Raw genomic sequence first — 12,715 nt, 5'->3', positions numbered from 1 at the left:
GGTAAGTCAGTCATTTGTTTTTGTTAAAAAGGTGGAGAGATATTTTAGAGCTCATTGAGAGCCCACAACATTATACAGCAGTGTTGACTTTATTTAGCCCAATCATTACACAACCTTATCTGCATACAGTTACACAGTCTTTCTTCTATTAAATAATATTTGCTTTTTCATAGGTACCAAACCTAAAAACATAAGGAGGTTCAGTAATTAATAATAAAATTTGTATCATGTGTGGCATTTTTAATAACTTTTATCTAGTTTTATTTAGTAGCCTGAAAATCCTTTTCAAACAGGCTAATCGATAAATTAATTAATTTGTTTAAAATGAATAGTTTAAGTCTTCAATTTGTTATGTGCAGTTTGTATTGTTAGATTAGTATAATACTCATTTTGCAGGGAGTTGAACAACTTTTCCATAAACAAAATGATGATGCTGACCCAGAGGATATGGAGTGGTGTATTGCCAGAGATTCACTGTCCCCATCAGACAGAAATCTTACTTTCTTCAGACACGACACATCACTTTTCAATGACTGGGATCTTGATCTTCAGACACCGGATATAATGCAAATATTTTAGTTTATTTGGAGCTCTAGATAAAAATAAAATAAAATAAAAACAGTTCACAAGTACACAAGAGGTTGCACTTTATTCTTATAAGTCTACGCTGATATTGGATATTAACACACCGACAGCATATGAATGTTAAGGGGATAGTCCACCCACAAATAATAATTCTCTCATCTTTTACCCACCCTCATGCCATTCCAGATGCATCTGACTTTCTTTCTTCAGATAAACACGAAGAGAATCCAGCTGTGAGTCCATACAGTAATGTAAATTAATGGGCATTTAAAAATGTACACTTTAAAAAACCCACACAGTGACTGGAATGGCTTATTCATACAACCCCAGTGGATGAATCAATGTCTTCTGAAGTAAAGCAATAGATAATAAAAAATACTAATAAACTGTTTTAACCATTGCTTCTGACCAACTGTCATATGCACATGCTACAGTCTACCTGTATATGGATTCACAGAGATGAAAAATCTTTGTTTGTGTTAATATGAAGAAAGAAAGTCATAGCCTATAGTATCTGGGATTGGATGAAGGTGAGTAAAGAATGAGAGAATTTTCATTTTTGGACTTGTGTATACTTCATTACAATGTACCCAGTGACTGCTTTGTTACATTAACTGTAACAAGAACTGTTCAAATGATCATTGCATAATATAAAAATATATATGAATTTTACACAAATTTAGTATATTATGTACTTGTGCGTTTTTAGTACTATGTGTATTATGAGAATACTGAGGTCGGACTGTCACAACATCCAAGACTTTCACTTTCATACTTCAAGGCACAATAAAGAATATAATGAAATGTCCTTGAAGGTCTGTACCATCTGACAGCAATACACCATCTGGTTGCAATTTTCATATTGTTTGAATTCTTCAGAATTAAGTGATAATTTATTGTGATGGTGTAAGTACATGTGCTAACAATGGGTAGCTGGGTAGCCAGGGTTGCTAACTTTGATTATCAGGTTAGAGTGAGACTTTCTTGATGGCTGAAAATATCCCACACATGTATATGACACTAGTATTCTCTTCAAATTGTCACAATCACAATCATATCAAAGCCTCACAATCTAATCAAAGCCTACAATGCATTAAAAAAAAAAACATAACATTTAACATTGTCAGGAACAAACAAATATTCTCAGAAAGCACTGGACATTATTAGTTATTATACAGTATTTTAATGTACTACAATTATACATTCATTCTCTCTCGCACAGACAAATACTGCTCCTGAAAAGCTTATGCTGACATAGTAGCAGTAGAAGATATATACAGATACAATTAAAAAACAAAACTCCTAACTTTATATCACTAAAATGAAATAGGAAGCCGCTTGCAGACGCTCACATGTAAACACAACACTGACGTCTTCACTTCCAGGTCAAGAATCTGTCAATCAAAAACTCAGTAGCCAATGAGAATACACAGCTGTTAGCCCCACCCCCACAAGAGTTATGTGCCTGAATGGCGAATGAAAACTCAGGGAACATTTTATTAAGTTTAAATTTATATTTTCATTCATTTCTTGAAAAGTTACGTTAAATTTTTAAAGGCACAAAAATAATCCCATACTGTTAGAAGCTCAGATTTCCATAGAAACTGAGATGCACATAATTGTCTGGACAAACCTGAAATGCTGATTTTAAATATGTTATTAAAATGTGACTTTGGCCAACAGTTTATATATATATATATATATATATACAGTGAGGAAAATAAGTATTTGAACACCCTGCTATTTTGCAAGTTCTCCCACTTAGAAATCATGGAGGGGTCTGAAACTGTCATCGTAGGTTCATGTCCACTGTGAGAGACATAATCTAAAAAAAAAATCCAGAAATCACAATGTATGATTTTTTAACTATTTATTTGTATGATACAGCTGCAAATAAGTATTTGAACACCTGAGAAAATCAATGTTAATATTTGGTACAGTAGCCTTTGTTTGCAATTACAGAGGTCAAACGTTTCCTGTAGTTTTTCACCAGGTTTGCACACACTGCAGGAGGGATTTTGGCCCACTCCTCCACACAGATCTTCTCTAGATCAGTCAGGTTTCTGGGCTGTCGCTGAGAAACACGGAGTTTGAGCTCCCTCCAAAGATTCTCTATTGGGTTTAGGTCTGGAGACTGGCTAGGCCACGCCAGAACCTTGATATGCTTCTTACAGAGCCACTCCTTGGTTATCCTGGCTGTGTACTTCGGGTCATTGTCATGTTGGAAGACCCAGCCTCGACCCATCTTCAATGCTCTAACTGAGGGAAGGAGGTTGTTCCCCAAAATCTCGCAATACATGGCCCCGGTCATCCTCTCCTTAATACAGTGCAGTCGCCCTGTCCCATGTGCAGAAAAACACCCTCAAAGCATGATGCTACCACCCCCATGCTTCACAGTAGGGATGGTGTTCTTGGGATGGTACTCATCATTCTTCTTCCTCCAAACACGTTTAGTGGAATTATGACCAAAAAGTTCTATTTTGGTCTCATCTGACCACATGACTTTCTCCCATGACTCCTCTGGATCATCCAAATGGTCATTGGCAAACTTAAGACGGCCTTGACATGTGCTGGTTTAAGCAGGGGAACCTTCCGTGCCATGCATGATTTCAAACCATGACGTCTTAGTGTATTACCAACAGTAACCTTGGAAATGGTGGTCCCAGCTCTTTTCAGGTCATTGACCAGCTCCTCCCGTATAGTTCTGGGCTGATTTCTCACCTTTCTTAGGATCATTGAGACCCCACGAGGTGAGATCTTGCATGGAGCCCCAGTCCGAGGGAGATTGACAGTCATGTTTAGCTTCTTCCATTTTCTAATGATTGCTCCAACAGTGGACCTTTTTTCACCAAGCTGCTTGGCAATTTCCCCGTAGCCCTTTCCAGCCTTGTGGAGGTGTACAATTTTGTCTCTAGTGTCTTTGGACAGCTCTTTGGTCTTGGCCATGTTAGTAGTTGGATTCTTACTGATTGAATGGGGTGGACAGGTGTCTTTATGCAGCTAACGACCTCAAACAGGTGCATCTAATTTAGGATAATAAATGGAGTGGAGGTGGACATTTTAAAGGCAGACTAACAGGTCTTTGAGGGTCAGAATTCTAGCTGATAGACAGGTGTTCAAATACTTATTTGCAGCTGTATCATACAAATAAATAGTTAAAAAATCATATATTGTGATTTCTGGATTTTTTTTTTTAGATTATGTCTCTCACAGTGGACATGCACCTACGATGACAATTTCAGACCCCTCCATGATTTCCAAGTGGGAGAACTTGCAAAATAGCAGGGTGTTCAAATACTTATTTTCCTCACTATATATATATATATATATATATATATACAGGTGGAGCTGGGGAAGGAGGAGGGTGTCTGAAAGCGCTGCAAAAAAATGCTGACCAGTATTTTAAGGCTGAGCAGCGAGCTCATTGGCTACTGATAAAGCAGGAACCAATCAGCTGTCCCCTATAGAGAATGATGTGATTGCAGGAAGATTGAGTTAACCCTCTGGGGACCAAGCTGTTTTTGGGGTCCTTGAGATGTTCTGACATGCCTTGACATTTGTGCTTTTCTCAGTTATTTATAAACATGTTAATGGCTAAGGTGTAAATTCACTCTATATAGCACAAACAGGGCTACCATAATATGCGAGCAACGTGTATGTAGATGTTTGTATTTTTAAGAGAATAATGTTTATGCGTGGTTATTGGAAAAAATAAAAATGAAAGTTGCTGAATTAAGACCACAAAACTCATATTAAATATGTGTCCACAAGACTTTTGACTAATGGATGTTGTCCCTTTGAGTTCTAGCTTCAAAATGATGTGAAAATCGTCTTGCTTTATCGTTCACAAAAAAAAAATACATTGATTTAAATGGTGTAAAACAGGTTTTGCTTGAAAGCCAATATGCGAGGAGGAGGAGTAGTTTACACCTTAGATTACAGTGTCCCACCCACTCTGCATAATGACTCTGCATAATGAGCCATTCATTCAGGTGTGACACTGACTGAGCCACAATGCAAGGACAAAAGATGTATTTAGACTTACATTGACCATTTAAGATTTCTTATCTCTCTTGTAAATATGTTTTGCTATTTTATTAAAAATGTTACAATTACAACAATAATTACAATTTCAACAATATTTCAAGTGTAGTCTTTCTTTGTAAAAAAAAAAAAAAAAGATTATAGGCCTACATTTTATCATATGTATTCATTAGTTTGAATATAGCCAACATTGGTACATCTAACATCTTAGTCTATGACTTTATTTTTGACAAAAATAGTAGGCTATTATATATATATATATATATATATATATATATATATATAACGTTAGATATGAGCAGAAATTGCTAAACAAAAGCTTATTTGATGTGGCAGTATATTCTACAGTAGCCTAAAAACTGTTTAATACGTTGCTTATACAAATATATTTTATTTCAACATATGTCAGTCGATTTTTACTCATCTCAGTAGGCTATAGCAAAGCAGTTTATTCTTTCACACACAGACGCGTGATTCATATTTAGGCTAAACAGTCTTTACAAATATGTACCCTTCATTCATCTCACAGAAAGGCGAGACATATTATAGAAATGCGATTCATCTTTTTGCGGTTTACATAGGCCTACACTAACGTTATTCCACATCAACACTTGAGAAAAGAAAACAGCCTACCTCACTCCTAGTTTAAAGCCTGCAGTCCATGAGATTGGACGTTTGTCATCCAATCAAATGGCAGTAAAGCTCTGCATGTGGTAATTAAATAAATAACAAAAAAAAAAAACACTACATTGAAGAGAAGCATGGCAGCACTTCACTCTAAACACAGAAGTAAGCAGCATTTTCTATGGTTTTATTAACAATTTTTGATATGTTTGCCAGTATTTCAAAGTTTGTATGTAAAATAGAAGGATTGAACTTAAAGGGATAGTTCACCCAAAAATGAAAATTCTGTCAGTAATTACTCACCCTCATGTTGTTCCAACCCCGTAAGACCTTCGTGAGAGGAGTGATACAGCACTCAGATTTCATAAAAAATATCTTAATTTGTGTTCTGAAGATGAACGAAGGTCTTACGGGGTTGGAACAACATGAGGGTGAGTAATTACTGACAGAATTTTCTTTTTTGGGTGAACTATCCCTTTAATTAAAGTTAAAAATTGATTGTAGAATTGCAAGTTTTAAATCAGGATTTTTTCAAATGTGTCTGTCCATTAGAATGTACAGTGGGTTCAAACGTATGTTACTGAAATCACATGCCCAGTAATGCTGATTGAAATTTCTTATATAAAAAAAATCTGTATCACAGTACTAATACATTTTTGAAACTATTTAATATGCAGAATATACAGTTCTTGAAGTGCTTGAACATATAGCTGATGGAAATATCTCAGATGTTGACTTTATGTGGAGTGATGAGGAAGATGGAAATGCAGATGATGCTAGATCTCCAACAATTGGTGAGTGTAGAATGAAAATTAGGGATAGTTAGTTAAGACGTTTCATACAATTAGAAGTCCCTACATGTATTGAATATTGTTTTATTGGATAAACAGTTTCATTTATTTCCTGTAAAAATAAATTACAATATAAAACTTGTATGAAGTTGTTTTGTAAGGGACAGTTTTTGGTAATAATTTCAGGGGAGGACGGAGATGAGCCACCACCTGTAGTAGTGGAAGAAATTGAGATTGAGGCAGAGGAAAGTCAGAATCAAGAAGACAGAGAAAATTATGAGCATGAGCATGAGCATGAGGCAGATGTAGAACCAGTACTTGGTGATGATCCTTTTACAAATATCACAAAAAAGAGTGATATTCAGTGGCGTCGTCACACCCGCTTTACCCCAGTAGAAACGACGTGGGAAAGTCCCACCACTGCCCCCCCTGAGCCACTAACACCATACGGCTACTCAAGCAGTGCGTTCCAAGTCAGATGTTTGAGCTGATGAGCACAATGACTAATATATATGCAGAACAAAATGGAGTCAGGGGGTATAAACATGCCTCAGCTTCTGAGATTGAAGTCCTTGTCGGTCTACATATGGCAATGGGAGTTCTTGGTCTTCCAAGAGTGAGAGTGTACTGGTCTTCCAGTATCAATATTGGAATTTTCGGTTTCACTTTATTTTGATGGTCCCTTTAACACGTTCTGTTGACTATAAGTAACGCTGCACCTACATGTCTACTAACTCTCATTAGAGTGTTAGTTAAGTATTAATAGACTGGTAGGGTTAGGGTTAGATTAAGTTGACGTGTAGTTGCAAAATTACTTATAGTCAGTAGAGTGTCTGTTGGAGGACCATCACAATAAAGTGTTTGCAGATATTAAGCAGACAGTCTACTTATACTCCAATGAAAGTTGGTTGACATATATTTGCAAAGTTACTTATAGTCAACAGCACGTTCAAAAGGGACCATCAAAATAAAGTGTTACTGAATTTTCAAGGAAACCATGTCTCGAGATCTTTTTTTCCAACTCCGCTCCAACCTGCATGTTGTTGAACAACCATGAGAGGCCTCCTGGAGACACTGATGTTTTCTTCAAGGTCAGACAAAAAGATATCTATGAGTCCATAAGGAAACGCTGGAGGACTGGATATATAACTGGAGGAATATCTCTGTATTGATGAGCAGATTGTGCCTTTCAGAGGAAAACTCTCTGTGATCCAGTATATCAAAGGGAAACCTACACCATGGGGAGTGAAGATGTATTTCCTCTGTGGCAAAAGTGGGCTTGCTTATGATTTCCTCATCTGTCAAGGTGCCACAACAGAGCTTTCTGATAAAAGCAAAAATGTTTTAGGGCATGGAGCTTCTGTTGTCTTCCACCTGTGCCAGAGAATCCAGGCTCCCACCACAAGCTCTTTTTTGACAACTACTTCACCACCTACAATGTCCTTGAAGTTCTTGCAGAAAAGAAAATTCATGCTGCTGGAACAGCAAGGCTTTGCCGCTTTGCAAATCTGCCACTGAAGACAGACAAGGAAATGTCTAAGAAAACACGGGGAAACCATGATGAAGTTATAAGTAGGGATGGAAAAGTTGTTCTAGTGAAGGGGTTTGATAACCGCTCTGTTATGCTGGCCTCCAACTTTGTTGGTGTTGGAGATGAAGACGAAGACGAAGTTGAGAGGTGGGATAAGAAAGAGAGGCAGTCTGTGAAGGTCAAGCGTCCAGAGGTTGTGAAAAAATACAACAAGGCCATGGGAGGGGTGGACAAGCTTGATCAGCTAATCAGCCTTAGCCTCGAAATCAACTCATAGCCTAGAAATCTAGACGCACTGGGAAAACGCTCTGGTTGGTTGAAGCGCTGTCCTATTGCAGAGGGAATTTCAAAGACAGCCGTTTATCCCGCCCCTCGGATTGAGCCGTGTCTATGGTGAGTTGCCAGACCTAACATCTTGATGTAGCTGATGAAGCTGGACAAAAGAGAGAGGCAAGGGAATGGCGGCCAGTTCTTGAAGTCCAAAAAGATATGGTGGACCACCTGCCAAATTATGATGCAAAAAAAGAAGCAACAAGATGCAAATTGGAAGGCTGTTCTGGGAAAACACACGTCTTCTGTGATAAGTGCAAGGTGCACTACTGCTTTGTGTCACAGATAAATTGTTTCAAAGATGCACACAGGAAATGACTCTAACGTGACTTGATTGATTCCTAGGTTAATTTTGTTATGAATAAACAAATGTGCAATCTGTAAAACAAAAACCTCAAAATTAAGGTTGAAATGTTATACTATTCAAGTTTTTGACCTTGAGAAGAAGCTTAAAGTATAGACCAACAATTTGTATGTTTATTATTGTATTTCATAATGGTACATTTTTCTGAAGTACCCCTGTTTTGACCTGACGTCCATTGAAATGGACAAAAAAAAAAATTACAATTAGAGAGTATTGAAATTTGTAATATTTGTATTTGGTCTCATTTATAGAAGCCTCATGAGCTGGGAAAATGTACTTTTATATTTTTCAGAAACTTGAAACATAATTCAGGTCTGAAGGGGATATTCTTGGTTTCCATGGTAACACAGACATCCTGTGCTGAAACAATAAGAGGATATTTCACTTCCTGTTATCCCAGCAGGACTCACACACAATCTCCCGCACACACACACACTCACATAAACTCTCACTCTCACACGCACACACACTCTCAATCACACACACACACACACACACACACACACACACACACACACACACACACACACACACACTCTCACTCACACACACACATACACACACACACACACACACACACACACTGTATATATAGTCTCTATTAGCAAAGGAAGCTATAGAACAGGTGTACTCACCCGAAAGAGAATCTGGGTTTACAGCTGTTACTTCATTGTTCCGAAAAAGGATGGGGGGTTGCGTCCTATATTAGACCTTCGTCAGTTTAATCGTACAGTCAAGAGGCTCAAGTTCAAAATACTGACATTGAAGCAGATTGTGCCTCAAATCAGATCCGAGGACTGGTTTGTCACAATAGATCTAGCATACTCCCATGTCTCCATCCTCCCTCAGCACAGGAAGTTCCTGAGGTTTTCTCTCAGGGGTATTCGGTCTAGCTCTATCAGCTGGCACGTTCACAAAAATGCGTAGATGCAGCTCTGGCCCCGCTCAGGCTGCAGGGAATACGCATTCTGAACTACATAGAAGACTGGCTGATTCTAGCAGAGTCGGAGCAGATGGTGGCTCAGCATCGAAATGTCGTCCTCGCGCACATGCAAAAGTTGGGGTTGAGACTTAATGCCAAGTAGAGTGTGCTTCCTCCACTACAGAGATCCACTTTCCTTGGTGTGGTATGGGATTTAGTTACGATGCCGGCCGTTCTATCGTGTAGCTGCTATCCTCACAGACTTGAAGGAGTTAAAGCTGATGACAGCATCGTCCAACATTATACCTTTATACTTTTATAACATATACATTATACCTTTAATGAGCTGTAAATGAGACCCTTGCAGTGGTGGCTCAGGACCAAAGGGTTTTCTCCGATGGGGAACCCACTTCGTACGATCAAGTTCACGTAGCGGTATCTCGGAAATCAGTAAAAATCTAAAAACCTCCAGAGCTGATATTTTATTGATGCAGCCTCTGAACATTTGCATTTTTTAAACATGCAGTATAAATACATGCAGATAACAAGAATAATTCTTATTTTACTTTTAAAGTACTTTTACTTACTTTTTAACTTGTAAATGTAAAATGTTGTGAAATTTTTGAGGTCTTACTGAAAAGTTTTGTATTCAGCTTCAAAATGGTCAATTCATCTTGTCTTTTATTATTACACGGGTCGCTGGAATACTTGATGTGATTGGCCAAATGTGACATTCAGTGGTCAAAAATTTCTGAATAACAACCGTTGCCTGATAACAAAAAGGATTTTTTTTTTTTTTTGTCCGCCGTTCATAAGTCCTACATACATTAGCTGTGCTCCTCTTCCTCCTCCCACAAATGCCATGCACAAATGAGATAATAATCAACTCGTATCTGAAGGAACCGCGTTTTTGAAAGTAATTTCGCCCACGTTTTCTCTGGTGTGCTGCAGTATCGCTCCGAACGGGAGATTGAAAACCCGAAGTGGAGCTCGAGCGGTGGATTACATGACGCTTTGAGCGGGGAGGGGAATATCTGTCGCTCCGTTCCACCCATTTATACTATTCCAGTCTGGCCTTCAGTCTGTGTTTCGGTTAGTCACTCATGAGCTGCTTCTGTTGGAACTGTTTTCTGTTTCCTGTGCTAGGAGTTCAATGGCATCGAGTAACTCTCACGACAGATGCTTCGCTCACAGGCTGAGATGCGAAAATGGAAGTCCGCTCAGCTCAGGGTCTGTGGAGGAATCATCATCTTTCATGGCACATAAATTGCCTGGAGATGATGGCAGTCTTCATGGCACTGGAGCGCTTCCTCTCAGACCTCTTACATAAACACTATGCACTTACTTTACATCCACTATGCAGACTGGCATGTCAGATCCTCCTGTGGTCCCCAGGGAAGATTCTCTCCCTGAGGTCAGTGCACATCCCAGGGTACCAAAACATAGGAGCAGACATATTGTCGAGGCTGCTTCTGTATGCATTTCCCCCAGTTGCTCTGCTCCCTGGAGTTCCGGAGAAAGTCCGCCAGGATGGAATAAGTCTACTGCTTGTAGCACCACGTTGGCCGAGCCGAATTTGTTTATCGGACCTAGTGTCTCTCCTCGAAGCCTCTCGCTTGGAGATTCCAATCAGGAAGGACCCGTCCAGAATGTGGAACCTGTGGGTTTGGCCTCTGAGGGGGCTCAACTCATAGATGCTGGTCTCTCAACTGAGGTTGTAGAGACCATACTTCACTCCAGAGCTCCTTCCACTAGGAAACTATATGTCCTGAAGTGGAAGGTCTTCACTTCTTGGTATAGTGGGCGACATTGGGATCCAGTTAACTGCCCAGTTCAGTACTTGAGTTTCTGCAAGATCGCTTGAAAATACGGAGTTTGGGTATTGTCATTCCGAAAAGGGAACATCTCAGGTTACAACTGTAACCCTAGTTCCCTAAGAAGGGAATGAGACGCTGTGTCGCCCTGCCATACTTCCTTCATCCCTGTGATTGACTTGCTTCGGCTTCTTTGAAGCTAATGCCGGTCAGACCGGATGTGCTTTTATCCTTTCCTGGTCGTGACGTCACCCGCCTGTGACGTTCACTCTCGCCATTGGACTAGTTGACATACACACTTCAGACGCAATCACGCAGGGGCATTCCCAAAGCGTCATCGACGCAGCATCTCGTTCCCTTCTCAGGGGACTAGGGTTACAGTCATAACCTGAGACATTTTCGCCGTCGTAGAAGGGAATACGAACTAACTTCATGTTGAAACATAAGTTGCTATATATTAAGGAATTTTTTTTTTTTTTTTTGGAAAAGCATCAAGATTGCGAGTGTAATTTTCTGCAGTAATCCTTAAATTAATAATCTTATCTAGTTTGATCTTTTCTTTTTTCTCTCTCTAGCAATCTCTAAGTGTAAAGGTCTTTAATATCTGTTATACTGTTATTCTGATTCATTGAATGTCAGAAAAGTGTGGAATTTTACAACTAGAGACTTATTTTTTCTGCCTTTTATTGGAAACATCAATAATATGGATACTCATGGTTAAAAACATTAATATCTAAGATTCATACATAAAAAAAAGGAAAAAGGAAAAACACTTTATTTATTTTAAAATAATACACTTTTACATAAATTCATTAACCATTTACTTTCATTATCGCACATCCATCTATAAAATGATCGCCTGATTACTTCAGTCACACGTCATCATGGCACTCCTGTCAATCATTCAGGGCTCCTCCCACAAAGAGATGCATAAAGGCTGTAATATTTACTGTGTCCAAAACACTACAGCCTCTTCTTGTTAGGCTGAATAAGAAAGAAAGAAAGAAAGTGAAAACATTAATAATGAAATATTTAAATAAAAGCATCAACAACATGTGTCATAAGGAAAGGCTAATAGATTGGGTTTTGTCTCTATCTAGTGGGTATTCTTACTTACTGGAATATTTTCATACAGAGACAAGTCCAGTTCAGGTTTACACTCATCAAGTTGAGCAGTCTGTATGAATGAAGACAAAGTAAAAACAGGAGTGTGTTATTTAAATTCCCATATATTTAGTCAATATAGATATGTTCACACTGACATTGAGCGATTAATTTCTTTTGGCTAAAGGTGAAGAGAGTTTAGTCTTTTGTAGGAAACACTTACTGTTAAATTCTCATACACAGGATCACTCAATTCAACATCATAAGCGTTGTGTCTGTCATGATCAGGTCTGGAATGATTCATCTTTGCCATTAAAGAAAAAAATTAAATAAAGAAAAAATAAATAACGTCTATAAACAGCTCACTAGAAAAAGTATCTGCTACATTCAGACTTTTAATCATTTAGATACCAATTAATTTCCCTGATCAATAAACTTCTGATAATTATTCTCACCTGAGACTCCTGTGTGTCATTTCTCTTTTTCATCCTCCTGGTTCCCCTTTAAAGACAGTGATTTGACACAATTACAACCAATCAGATTCAGAAATTATTTGATGTTTAATACACAGATATGATTTGAACTAAAGGTATTTCTCTATAGGAC

At 38.4% G+C, this 12,715-nt stretch overlaps 1 protein-coding gene across 5 annotated transcripts in view; it reads right to left on the bottom strand.

The window, feature by feature from the left end:
* The window catches only part of LOC311286028 (polymeric immunoglobulin receptor-like), a 59,019-nt gene extending 49,913 nt beyond the window's left edge, over nucleotides 1-9,106 (bottom strand). For 2 of the 5 annotated variants that reach the window (XM_084402030.1, XM_084402032.1), the window contains exon 1: nucleotides 8,905-9,106. The gene's annotated coding sequence lies outside the window, so the exon portion shown is untranslated. The remainder of the gene's footprint in view (nucleotides 1-8,904) is intronic. The other 3 variants (XM_084402029.1, XM_084402031.1, XM_084402033.1) reach the window with 2 other exon arrangements.
* Between the last annotated feature and the right edge of the window lie 3,609 nt (nucleotides 9,107-12,715).

This window comes from Rutilus rutilus (assembly GCF_951802725.1).
Source record: "Rutilus rutilus genome assembly, chromosome: 2".
Lineage (NCBI taxonomy): Eukaryota > Metazoa > Chordata > Actinopteri > Cypriniformes > Leuciscidae > Rutilus > Rutilus rutilus.
This window is presented reverse-complemented; position numbering and strand designations above follow the sequence as displayed.